This window comes from Chrysemys picta, chromosome 14 (assembly GCF_011386835.1).
Source record: "Chrysemys picta bellii isolate R12L10 chromosome 14, ASM1138683v2, whole genome shotgun sequence".
NCBI classification, from domain to species: Eukaryota; Metazoa; Chordata; order Testudines; family Emydidae; genus Chrysemys; species Chrysemys picta.
The window spans coordinates 35,038,130-35,050,300 of record NC_088804.1 but is presented as its reverse complement, the minus strand read 5'-3'; positions in this window follow the sequence as shown (position 1 = coordinate 35,050,300).

The window sequence follows — 12,171 nt, the reverse complement described above, 5'->3', positions numbered from 1 at the left end:
CAGCAGGTAAATAAACTGGTCCGGCTCGCTAGGGTGCTTACCCTGGTGAGCCGTGTGCCAAACGTTGCCGACCCCTGCTATAGTTGAACAGGTCTTGACTACTGTCCAGGCTGCCTGTGTACGGGCTTCATGAGCCATGGCATTAAGGGGTAGGCTGGGTCCCCAAGGATAACTATAGGCATTTCAACATCCCCAATGGTTATTTTCTGGTCCGGGAAGAAAGTCCCTTCCTCCAGCTTTTGAAACAGACCAGAGTTCCTGAAGACGCGAGTATCATGTACCTTTCCCGGCCATCCTACGCTGATATTAGTGAAACATCCCTTGTGATCCACCAGGGCTTGCAGCAGCATTGAAAAGTACCCCTTGCGGTTTATGTACTCGGTGGCTTGGTGCTCCGGTGACAAGATAGGGATATGGGTTCCGTCTATAGCCCCACCACAGTTTGGGAATCCCACTGCAGCAAAGCCATCCACTATGACCTGCACGTTTCCCAGAGTCACTACCCTTGATATCAGCAGGTCTTTGATTGCATTGGCTACTTGGATCACAGCAGCCCCCACAGTAGATTTGCCCACTCCAAATTGATTCCCGATTGACCGGTAGCTGTCTGCCGTTGCAAGCTTCCACAGGGCTATCGCCACTCGCTTCTCAACTGTGACGGCTGCTCTCATCCTGGTATTCTGGTGCTTCAGGGCAGGGGAGAGCAAGTCACAAAGTTCCATGAAAGTGTCCTTACGCATGCGAAAGTTTCGCAGCCACTGGGAATCGTCCCACACCTGCAACACGATGTGGTTCCACCAGTCTGTGCTTGTTTCCCAGGCCCAGAATCGGCATTCCACGCCATGAACCTGCCCCAGTACCACTATGATTTGCACAGTGCTGGGGCCTGTACTTTGTGAGAGGTCTATGTCCATGTCAATTTCCTCATCACTCTCGTCGCTGCGCTGCAATCGCTGCAATTGTCTCCTTGCCTGGTTTTGCTTTGGCATGTTCTGGCTCTGGATATACTCCAGGACAATGCTCGTGGTATTTATAGTGCTCATAATTGCCGCGGTGATCTGATCCCAGTGCTATGGCGTCTGGTCTGAAAAAAGGCGTGAAACTATTGTCTGATGGAGGGGCAAGTGACGACATGGCTTACAGGGAATTAAAATCAACAAAGGTGGCTGTGCATCAGGGAGAAATACAAACAACTGTCACCCAGAATGGCCCCCCCAAAGATTGAACTCAAAACCCTGGGTTTAGCAGGCCGTTAATTTCACAGGAGGGGGTAGGCAAATGAATACAGAACAAATCTGGTCCATCTATTTTTTACATCTTAAGCTGGCAGCAGATGGTGCAGCATGACTGATAGCCATCGGCATCTTCTGGGTGCTTGGCAGAAGATGCTGTATTACGACTGCTAGCCATCATCGTCAAGATGGTTCAATAGGACTGCCGGCAGGACTGAGTCTCCAGGAGACAAAACATGTCTGCCCAGGTGCCTCTGACCGAACTCACTGAGGAATACGACGACAACGGATACCAGTCGCAATACACCATCCATTGCCAAAAGGCAAGGAGCTGCTGCTATATAGCAATGCAGCCCCCCGTCTGCCGGCACCCAGATAGCCGATGACGGCTACCAGTCGTACTGCACCGTCTACTGCCAAAAGGCAATTAGCTGCTGCTGTGTAGCAATGCAGTACCACGTCTGCCGGCACCCAGATGACATATGGTGACGGTTAGCTGAGCTGAGCTGAGCGGGCTCCATGCTTGCCGTGGTATGTTGTCTGCACAGGTAACCCAGGTAAAAAGGCACGAATCGATTGTCTGCCGTTGCTCTGACGGAGCGGGGGGGCCTGACAACATGTACCCAGAACCCGCCGCGACACTGTTTTTTGCATCATCAGGCATTGGGATCTCAACCCAGAATTCCAATGGGCAGCGGAGACTGCGGGAACTGTGGGGTAGCTACCCACAGTGCAACGCTCTGGAAGTCGATGCTAGCCTCGGTACTGTGGACATGGTCCGCTAACTTAATGCACTTAGAACATTTTATGTGGGGGGACACACAATCGACGGTATAAAACCGATTTCTATAAAACCGGCTTCTATAAATTCGACCTAATTTCGTAGTGTGGACATACCCTAAGTAATTCTTAACTTGTTCTTTCTCTATTTTAGGCTCAAATCCTACCCCATCTACACTGATGTTCACTATCTTAGTTATCTGATCACTGCTAACTGTTTTTGGTGAAAACTGAAATAAAAAAGACATCTAATACTTTGGCCACTGCTGCATTTTCTGTTATTGACTTTCCCTCCTCATTGAGTAAAGGGCCTACCCTGTCCTTGGTCTTCTTCTTTCTTCTAATGTATTTGCAAAATGTTTTCTCGATACCTTTTATGTCCCTAGCTAATTTAATCTTGGTTTGTGCCTTGGTCTTTCTAACTTTATCCCTACATGTTGGTGTCTTTTTTTTATATACATCCTTTGTAATGTCCACTTTTTGTATAATTCTTCTTGAGTTTCAGGTCCTTGGTGATCTCCTGTTTAAGCCAGGGTGATTTCTGACAATACTTCTTATCTTTCCTACACATTGGGATAGTTTGCTCTTGTGCTCTTAATAATGTCCCTTTAAAAAACTGCCAACTCTCCTAAACTGTTTTTCCCTTAGGCCTGCTTCCCATGGGATATTACCTACCAATTCTCTGAGTTTAATAAAGTCGGCCTTCTTAAAGTCCACTGTATTTATTCTGCTGTTTTCCCTTCTACCATTCCTTAGAACCAGGAACTCTATCATTTCATGATCACTTTCACCCAAGCTGTCTTCCACGTACAAATTCTCTACCACTTCCTCCTTTATTTGTCTGACCTAGAGCAGCCTCCCTTTGTTGTTTTTTCACTTTCTGTAGTTTAAAGTTGTCTCTAGTGCATACCAATAACTAGTTGGGTAATCTGTGCCCTGCTGTTTTATTTTCCCAACAGATGGCTGGGCAGTTGAAATCCCCCATTACTACCAACTCCTATGTTTTGGATGATTTTGTTAGTTGTTAAAAAAAGCCTTATCCACCTCTTCTTCCTGGTTAAGTGGTCTATAGTAGACTCCTACCATCACATCACCCTTGACTCAAGGCAGCACAACTCCACACTGAAAACCAAGGAGACAGACCCAGCGCTTTGCCAGTACACTTGCCTCCCTGCTGCATTGAGCAGAAGTTGGGCACAATAGAGACTCTGCACCAACAGGGTCAACTTATTCACGGCTCCTGAGAGCCTGAGCATAATAATGCTGTGCCTTGAAGAAGCATGGTATTTGCTTCTAGTCATACTCCCAACTGATAGGGCAAGTTAATTTGCAAAACTGTGTGTCGGCAGTTTGCAACGCAACACTCATAAAAATTGTTGGAAAACTGACGTCATAGCTAAATCTCCAGGCAGCACATTCAAAATAAAATTCCCAGAGAATATATCGGCCTTCAACCTATTTTTGTCTTCACTTCTGCATGCAGTATTCATTTAATCTAGCTTCAAATGCAGCACACACACACAAATTCTTCAATGCCCTTGACCCCATCACCATCGCCACTTAAAATTGCAATGCCTGAAATAACCACAGAAGCATATTTTCTCCCCCTCCATCACCACCTAACAAGGGTCAGTCAGTCAGGACAAGCTGCCACTTGCTTTACATGGCATGCTAAGGTGATATAATCAATTAACTTCTAATGTTAGGGCTACAATAGGTCAGGTTAAAATGTCCTACCATTTATATATATAAGGTGCTAAAAAAGTGTATGGCGTTGCCAGGAAGCTATGGAAAAAAAACATTCTAGGTTAGCATGACATGGAGCATGAGGTGTGAACACAGCTAAGCAGGTTCAAACATATTGCAGCAATGTCTATTTTAAATGCCTTGTTATCTTTCATCTTTAAACATTTCTGTGCTTTAAATTTGTTTTCTTTATGGTTTAATCTTTTGATCTCTGTTTCATCTTTCTCTGTTATTACAAAGCAGGAAATGCATGCTTTTTAAACTGTGAGATTATAGGGCCAATTATCCTTGAAGGGTGGGTGGTTATGGTTTTGGGGAGAACTTTACCACAGAATAAATAACCTAAAAACAACCTTGTTTTTGCCTGATGAAAGACCCCATCATTAGTATGTCAGGAGCAATCTCCAACGCTGAACTAACTTTGCTGAGGCCAAATCAGTGAATCCAAGTGGGAGAAGTAAAGAAGAAGGGGAAAAGAGTTGGACACAGAGTGGGAGGTTGGCAGACAATTTTGCCATACAAATGTATGTGAAATCGGGGTCCTAATTTATGTGTGACTACATATGTAAATGCACCCAGTTAGCTGATTTTGGTGGTGGCTGATTCTCCCAGCGGATGGCGGTTCAATCTGGATAAATTATCTGTGCACAAAGAGTCTAGAAATCTGGCATGAACAAGTTCTTTTATGAGTCCAGGTAGCTGTTGACAGTAATAAATACTGTAGGGTCAAATGAGCCTTGTTCATAAATTTTCAGCACTTTCACAACCAGCTGCAAGTGGGAAATATAGAGTTGCACGTACATACACAAAGAGAAAGGACAGTAAAGGCCGATGGATAGGGCACTGGCCCAAGAATAGAGTGCTATCTCAGGGCAGGTCTCCACTACAGCCGGGATTGATGCTCTGAGATCGACTCACCGGCAGTCGATTTAGCGGGTCTAGTAAAGACCCGCCAAATCTACTGCAAATCGCTCTCCAGTTGACCCCTCTATTCTACCCCCGAGGGGAAGAGTAAGGTAAGTTGACAGGAGATTTTTCTCCTATCGACTCACCCATGGTGTAGACCCCGCAGTAACTCGACCTAAGGTACGTCGACGCCAGTTGCGTTATTCACAAGCAGGTCACTTCACATCTCTGCTTCCCCTCCCACTGTTGGCTGTCTTGTGTATTTTGACTGTAAAATCTTCACGGGGAGATGGGGGCATCCCTTGTCCACTGCCTAGCACAGCAGACTCCTGAGATTGGTTGACTGTGTTACATCTAATTCAGATAGGGCAAGAATAACCACCTGAAATGGGGTAAGAGTACGGGGTTTTGGTAGAAGGGTTAGGCAAGTGTGGTGACCAGGTCGTATGTTACCCAAACTAACTTACCATGTCTACTGAATGTGCAAATATCTAGTCACTTATCATTCATTGTTACGGTATGCATTGTTTACCTGATGCCACTGAGGTTGCCCAGAGGTCAGTAGGTAGTGCCATTTTCAGCAACATTGAATCTGATCTGTGAGGCGTCTGAGGCATTGCTGAGAAAATGATCCCAAAACCCTTTAAAAAAAACAAAACATACCTCTCAAATGGGGGGGGGGGGGGCGGGGAGGCCATACAATGTATACTTGGTGGAAGTGAGAAGGCAGAGTGGAGAGCAGAGGCTGCCGGCCAGCTCTGAAGGCACTGTTTGAATCAATGCTTACTGCTTTTACTGAGAGTGGCATGTTGATTTTTTTAAAATCGGTATATGTGCTTGTGTGACCTGGGTGTGTGTGTGTGTGTAAACTACTACAGACAGCAAGAAGGGGGGAGCAATCAAATAAGTTTGCGAACCACTGGTTTAGCTGCGTGTGTGTATAGACAGGACCTTCCATGTTAAAGGGTCCTAAAGTGACCCCTTCCCTGTTTACATTGCCATGTTGAAGTGTGTGAGGAGAGGCAGCATTGCCTTGGGGTTCCAATCTGGGTCCATGCGAAAGTGCCACCATGATTTCAGGCGGGCGTGGATGGCAGTGGGTGCCTAGCACAGAGCATTCTGCACAATAGACAGGGAAGGGGAAAATATGGCCAAGCACAGTAGGGCAAACGTAGCTGCTTTTACATAGCCATGTCAGTGTCTGAGAAAGGGAGACCAGACCTCTCGCCTTAAAAACTCAGCTGAGAGCCCTACACACACTGAAGTGAATGGAACTCAGTTCACTTGCTTTGTTTACTTGCTTTGCCAGGATGGAGGGCTGAGTTGGCGTGGCTGGTGTACTGTGACCCTAATCCTTAGACACGAAGCCTGCTCCACTTGCATCCTTCTCAATTGGTGTGGAGACAAATATTTGGCTCTCATGTTCCTCCTTGTACTGTGTTCTCAATTGAGCTGAAGGCTTACAGATGCCTGTAAACTTGTTTAACTCAGATGCCTAGGGCATTAAAACTGCCTGGGTTGCAGTTTGCATCATGATAATTTACCCTCATGAAGGAAGTAAATGCCAGAATCATTAACTCAGGTTATGATGACTTGTATAACATATTTGAAAACCACAATTACTCCTCCATCGGAGAGATTCACCGTTTGCCTCCTTTCACAGCGTGACAGAGATGCTTGGTTTATGCATTGGGCCATGCTCTAAAAATTAAAGCATTACGTTTATTGCTATGTTTGGAGCCCAGTGTCCTCAAGGTTTTCAGAACACAACTCTATTTGAATAATAAGCAACTGTTATCTTCAGCATAAATGGCAAATGTAATGACCATTGAAATTTTGCCTACTTTGTTATCAGCATTCCAGGCAGAAGTAGATCAGCTGACAGTGAGTTTCTGGACTTGATCTTACTTATAATCTGATTGCTTCTGGGTGATTGCATTGCTGGTTATCCTTTCATAAATTTCAAAGCCAGAAGGGACCTTTGTGGTCATCTAGTCTGACCTTCAGTATAACTAACAGGCCACAGAACTGCCCCAAAATAATTCCTAGAGCAGCTGTTTTAGAAAAACATCCAGTCTTGATTTAAAAATTGCCAGTGATGAAGAACTCCCCACAAAACCTTGGTTAGTTGTTCTCATGGTTAATTATCCTCACTATTTAAAAATGTACACCCTATTTCCAGTCTGAGTATGTCTAGCTGATTGCTTGATTTATTTATTTATTTTTATTTTTAATTTGCACTAAGAAAGAAGGCACCCGTTCTGTTAAGCGCTGAATTTTTTCTGTCCTGGAAATGGGGTTTAATTCAGAAGTGGATCAGTGGCCCTGATATACCCTTACAGGTTGTTAGGCCACATTCCTGTTGGATGAGAGAGAACTAAGGAGGTGTGCTCTTTATCAATATTAAGAAAATATAAATAAGAATAAATGAAACTAAACAGATATATCTGATTGATTGATTTGTATATTTTCAACTGGCTTAGGGAAATTTATAACAGTGCAATGATCAAATGAAAGTTACAATTGAGATTCAATTACTAAATCAGGGAATTAACAATAACATGAAATAAGATCAACAATTGAGCAAGTCATCTACTCAGCACAATCAATTATCAGATTATGAGGTCAGTGTTAGGGTTACCATATTTCAGCAAGCAAAAAAGAGGACGGGAGGAGCCCCGCCCTAGCCCCGCCCCTGCCCCTCCCACTTCCCGCCCCCCCAGAACCCCCAACCCTCCCCCCGTTCCTTGTCCCCTGACTGCCCCCTCCTGGGACCCCTGCCCCTAACTGCCCCCCAGGACTCCACTCCCTATCTAAGCCTCCCTGCCTCTTGTCCCGTGACTGCCCCAACCCTTATCCACACCCCCACCCCCAGACAGACCCCTGGGACTCCCATGCCCCATCCAACCACTCCCCACCCCCTGACAGCCCCCCCCCTGAACTCCCAACCCATCTAAACCACTCTGCTCCCTGTCCCCTGACTGCTCCGATCCCTCTCCGCACTCCTGCCCCCTGACAGCCCCCCCCCAGAACTCCCAACCCATCTAAACCTCTCTGCTCCCTGTCCCCTGAGTGCTCCGATCCCTCTCCCCACTCCTGCCCCCTGACAGCCCCCCCCCAGAACTCCCAGCTCCCCACCCCCCCCGCTCTTTGTCCCCTGGCTGCCCCCTCCTGGGACCCCTGCTCCTAACTGCCCTCCAGAACCCCACCCCCTACCTAAGACTCCCTGTTCCTTGTCCCCTAACTGCCCCCTCCTAAGACCCCCCCCAACTGCCCCCCCAGGACCCTACCCCCTACCTGTACCCTGACTACCCAAAACTTTCTCCACTCCCCCCCAAAAGCCCCCCCCCGTTTCTTGACTGCCCCCTCCAGAACCTCCCTGGCCCCCTTACCCTGCTGCTCAGAACAGGGTGTTGGGCTCTGTGCGAGCCGAGCCGGACACGTGGCTGCGCTCCCCAGCACAACAAAACCCAGTCCCTGGCCCTGCACAGTGCTGCCGGACCGGGTTGCAGGGGAGAGAGGCCAACTCAGAATGCAGGGCGGATCCGGCTCCTCTACAGCTGCTCCGGAGTCCAGCCCGGGACTTTTCTGCAGCCCTCCCAGCCGCTCGCTCTGCTCTGCCGGGGGAGGGGGGAAATCCCGGACATTGTGAGTGCTTTACAAATTCCCCCCGGACGCTATTTTTAGCGCAAAAAGGAGGACATGTCCGGGTAAATCCGGACGAATGGTAACCCTAGTCAGTGTAATACATCATGAATGTCACAAAAACTAAAATAAAACAAACCAATCAAATAGGCCTAGTCTCTTTCTCAACCCTGAAATGCCACTACACTCCTTTGGAGCACTGTAGCTTGATTGATGTACTCTTGTTTGCTCCCCTTCCAGCTAACTGCTCTACTTTCAATACAATGGTGAGCAGCAACTCACGATTCCCTTTGCGGTGGGATTTGTTTAAACTTTAGGTTAGTAACTAATTAATGGTGCCATTTTTAATAGCTGTACCCACATACTACTACTTAAGCAGTCATAGATTAACACTTAAAAAAAGCTTAAACGGCTCAATAAATTGGCAGATGTCTCTGGACAAGTATATTCAAAATAAAGAAATAAAAGGGAAAAAAATCTTATCTAGAAAAGAAAAAGGAACAGCTCTTCAGCTTGCTTGGTCGAAGTCAGATGCCATCTTGCTTGATACCACATGCTGTGTGGCCTTCTCCTAACAATGTTCAATTTTTGTTTCAGTGTATCCATCCAGCTGTGTAACGCTCTCCATACTTTAGAGGACATTTCACACTACAGTTTCACCCTAAACTTTTCTGTGAGATTATCCTGCAATTTTCTGCTGCTTTAAATGCCTTTTGAACTACAGTCAGCTGCAGTAACTCATGCAGAAAAGCTGTTTCCCATCGCTTTGGGCAACCAAGAAAGGTTTCATCCTGTATATAGGACAGTGACATGTCCTTGGGGATATAGGCACTGCTTGGGACAAATCTATCTCTGATGCAAGTCTGTTGAATACAGCTGGGGATGAATTAGGCTCCTTGTGCTTGGTCACTGCCTATCATTTTTTAAATTCCCTTCTAGCCAGCACTGCATGGCAGATCTAAGAGAACAAACCGTTTGGTTGACTCAAGAAGACAGAGACCTCAACTACCCTGGGATTTGCTCCGATTCCAGCCGTCAGTATAGCTGCACAAGTACACATGCCAGAGTAGATGGGCACCGCTGCCATTTATATCAATGTGGTTTCCCCCTTTCAAGCAGAAGCAGCCTCCACTAGTGCAAATAGCAGCTTTGCCTGTCTACACTAGGGTCTGCTGTGGTGGAGATACACAAATGACTGGAACCAGGGCAGGCCCTTCATCTATGCAGTTCCTAAGAAGGGGCCCACAGCTTGTCACATGTCAGAAGGACACACTGGAAAATTCGTAGAAACATATTTATATCATCTTGGTCAGGTCTGCTGCGTCTGGGTGTATCCATTAGTGGAGTTTCACTATGTACCTTGTAAAATGTCAGGTGCTATTGTTACTACCATAACACTGATTAAAAGTGCAGCAGCTAAGAGGAAAAACACATTGCAGACAAGTTCTGGACTGACTTTTGCTAAATGAGTGTTGACATGCTTTGAGACTCTTTGACATGCCCAGGGGCTTACCTGCCTGTAAATGAGGCTATGAACCATGAAAATTGAACACAGTGTGTGTGGTGGGTGTGTATGTATATATTTTAATGGATATTGTAGTTGCTGTGCTACACCAGCCATACGAAAGAAGAATCAGCTTACATGGGGTTGATAGATAGATAGATAGATTTCTTCTTCTTTCGTATGGCTGGTGTAGCAAAGCAACTACAATTTCACCTGAAGTTGATGGAACTAAGTGGCTACATCAGGAGTAGCAGAATTTATTGCAGTGATGCCTCCTTCATATTTATAAATTGGGCAGTAGGTAGCGATATGTTCAATGGTCTGTCAGGGGGACCCACACTTGCACATCAGATGTCCTTGATTTTCCATTTGTGCATTCAATATCTGCATCTACCATGGTTGGTTCGAATTCGGTTCAGAGTTGACCAAGATGACCATGGAAGGTCAAACCAAGGAAACTTCTGCATGGGATCTGGCACAAGGTGCTTATTTTTTAAGTCTTGTTTAGCCCAATCTGCTTTCCAGGCCTCCTTCTGATCATAGCCTGATTGCATGAGGCTAAATGGATATTCCCAGAAAGGCTTGTGGGACTTAAGACATTGGGGAAGGGGGCAATGTCAAGGTCTTGGTGAATAGGAAGAAATGTTTTCCTAAATTCACTGAGCTTCACAGAATCTTGCTGCAGAGTTTGGCATATCGGTGGGGGAGCGACGTTAGACAGGACAGGTAGCCATGGTGTTGGAGTCAACTTAAGGGGTCCCGTGATGCACCGCATCACTGTATTTAGCTGGGTATCCACAAGACGTGTGTGGCTGCATCTGTGCCATACCCGTGCACAATATTCAGCTGCTGAATATTAAAATGCTATTGCAGATGTTCGCAACACAGATGCTGATGCACCCCAGGTTGTACCTGCTAGTTTCTGGATTCTGTTGGCTCGTTTTTATCTTTGCAGCTACCTTCTCAAGATGATCATGGAAGGAGAGGGTGCAGTCGAGTTTCACTCCGAGATACATTGGAATATAATCGTGTTGAACGTTTTTACCACAGAAAGCTACCTTCAGTGTGTTTTTGGCACTCTTATTATTAAGATGAAATGTGCTTACTATTGTTTTTCTGGGGTTTGGAAATGTAATATTATTACCTTTGAAATGTGATTCCCCACCCCCCACAAGATTGAGTCTGAAGGTGTTTTAGGTTGGATATGACTGTGACACCAAGCTGGGAGGGGGCATTGCTAGCACTTTAGAGGTCAGGATTAGAATTCAAAATGACCTTGACAAATGGGTCTGAAGTGTACAAGATGAAATGCTATAAAGACAAATGCAAAGTAGTATGCTTAGAAAGGAAAAGTCAAATGTACAAGTACATAACTGGCAAGGGGGTAGTACTGCTGAAAAGGCTCTGGGGGTTGTAGTGGAGTCAATAATGTGATGCAGTTGCAACAAAGCCTAATATCATTCTGGGGTATATTAAGAGTGTCATTTGTAAGACACAAGAATGTTCCACTCCACACGGTACTGGTAAGTCCTCAGCTTGAGTACCAGGTCCAGTCCTAAGGTCCACACTTTAAGATGTGGCCAAAGTGGAGCGAGTCCAGAGGAGAGGCACAAAATGATTAAAGGTTTCGAAAAACCCTGACCTATGAGGAGAGGTTAAAAAAAACTAAGCGTGTTTAGTCTTGAGAAAAGACGACTCAGGGAGACCCTGATAATTCTTCAGATATGTTAAGGGCTTTTATAAAGAGGACAAAGACCAATTGGTCTCCATAGCCACTGACCATAGGACAAGTAGTAAGCAGCTTAAGCTGCAACAAGAGAGATTTAGGTTAGATGCTAACCGAGAAGCTGTATAACGATAAAGGAAAGTTAAACACTGGAACAGCTTCCTAAGGGAGGTTGTGGAATCCCCATCATTGGAGATTTTTCAAGAACAGGTTGGACAAACATCGGTCAGCAGTGGTGGATTAATCACTGGGGCGACTGGCTGAGGCCCTGGCCAACTGGGGGGCCCTGGAAAAAAATCCGCCACCGGGTGGCAGAAGCCCAGAGCCCCAGCAGCTGGGGCTGGGGCAGGGGAAATGCTCGTGCCCTGACCCCCATCCCCATCAGAAATTGTGGGACGGGGGAGCCCCCCCCCAGCTGTCCCCCAACTGTGGGATGGGCCAGAAGCCGTGGGATGGGGGAAGTCCCCCCCTCAGTGGCCCCTGACCCCGTCCCTGGCAGAAGCTGCAAGGTGGCAGGGAAAGCCCTGGGGTGAGCAGAAGCCCTGGGGTGAGGGGAAGCTCCCAACGGCCCTCAATCCTGCCAGTGTCTCGACCTCATTCCCAGCAGAAGCCGCGGGGTGGCAGGGGACGCC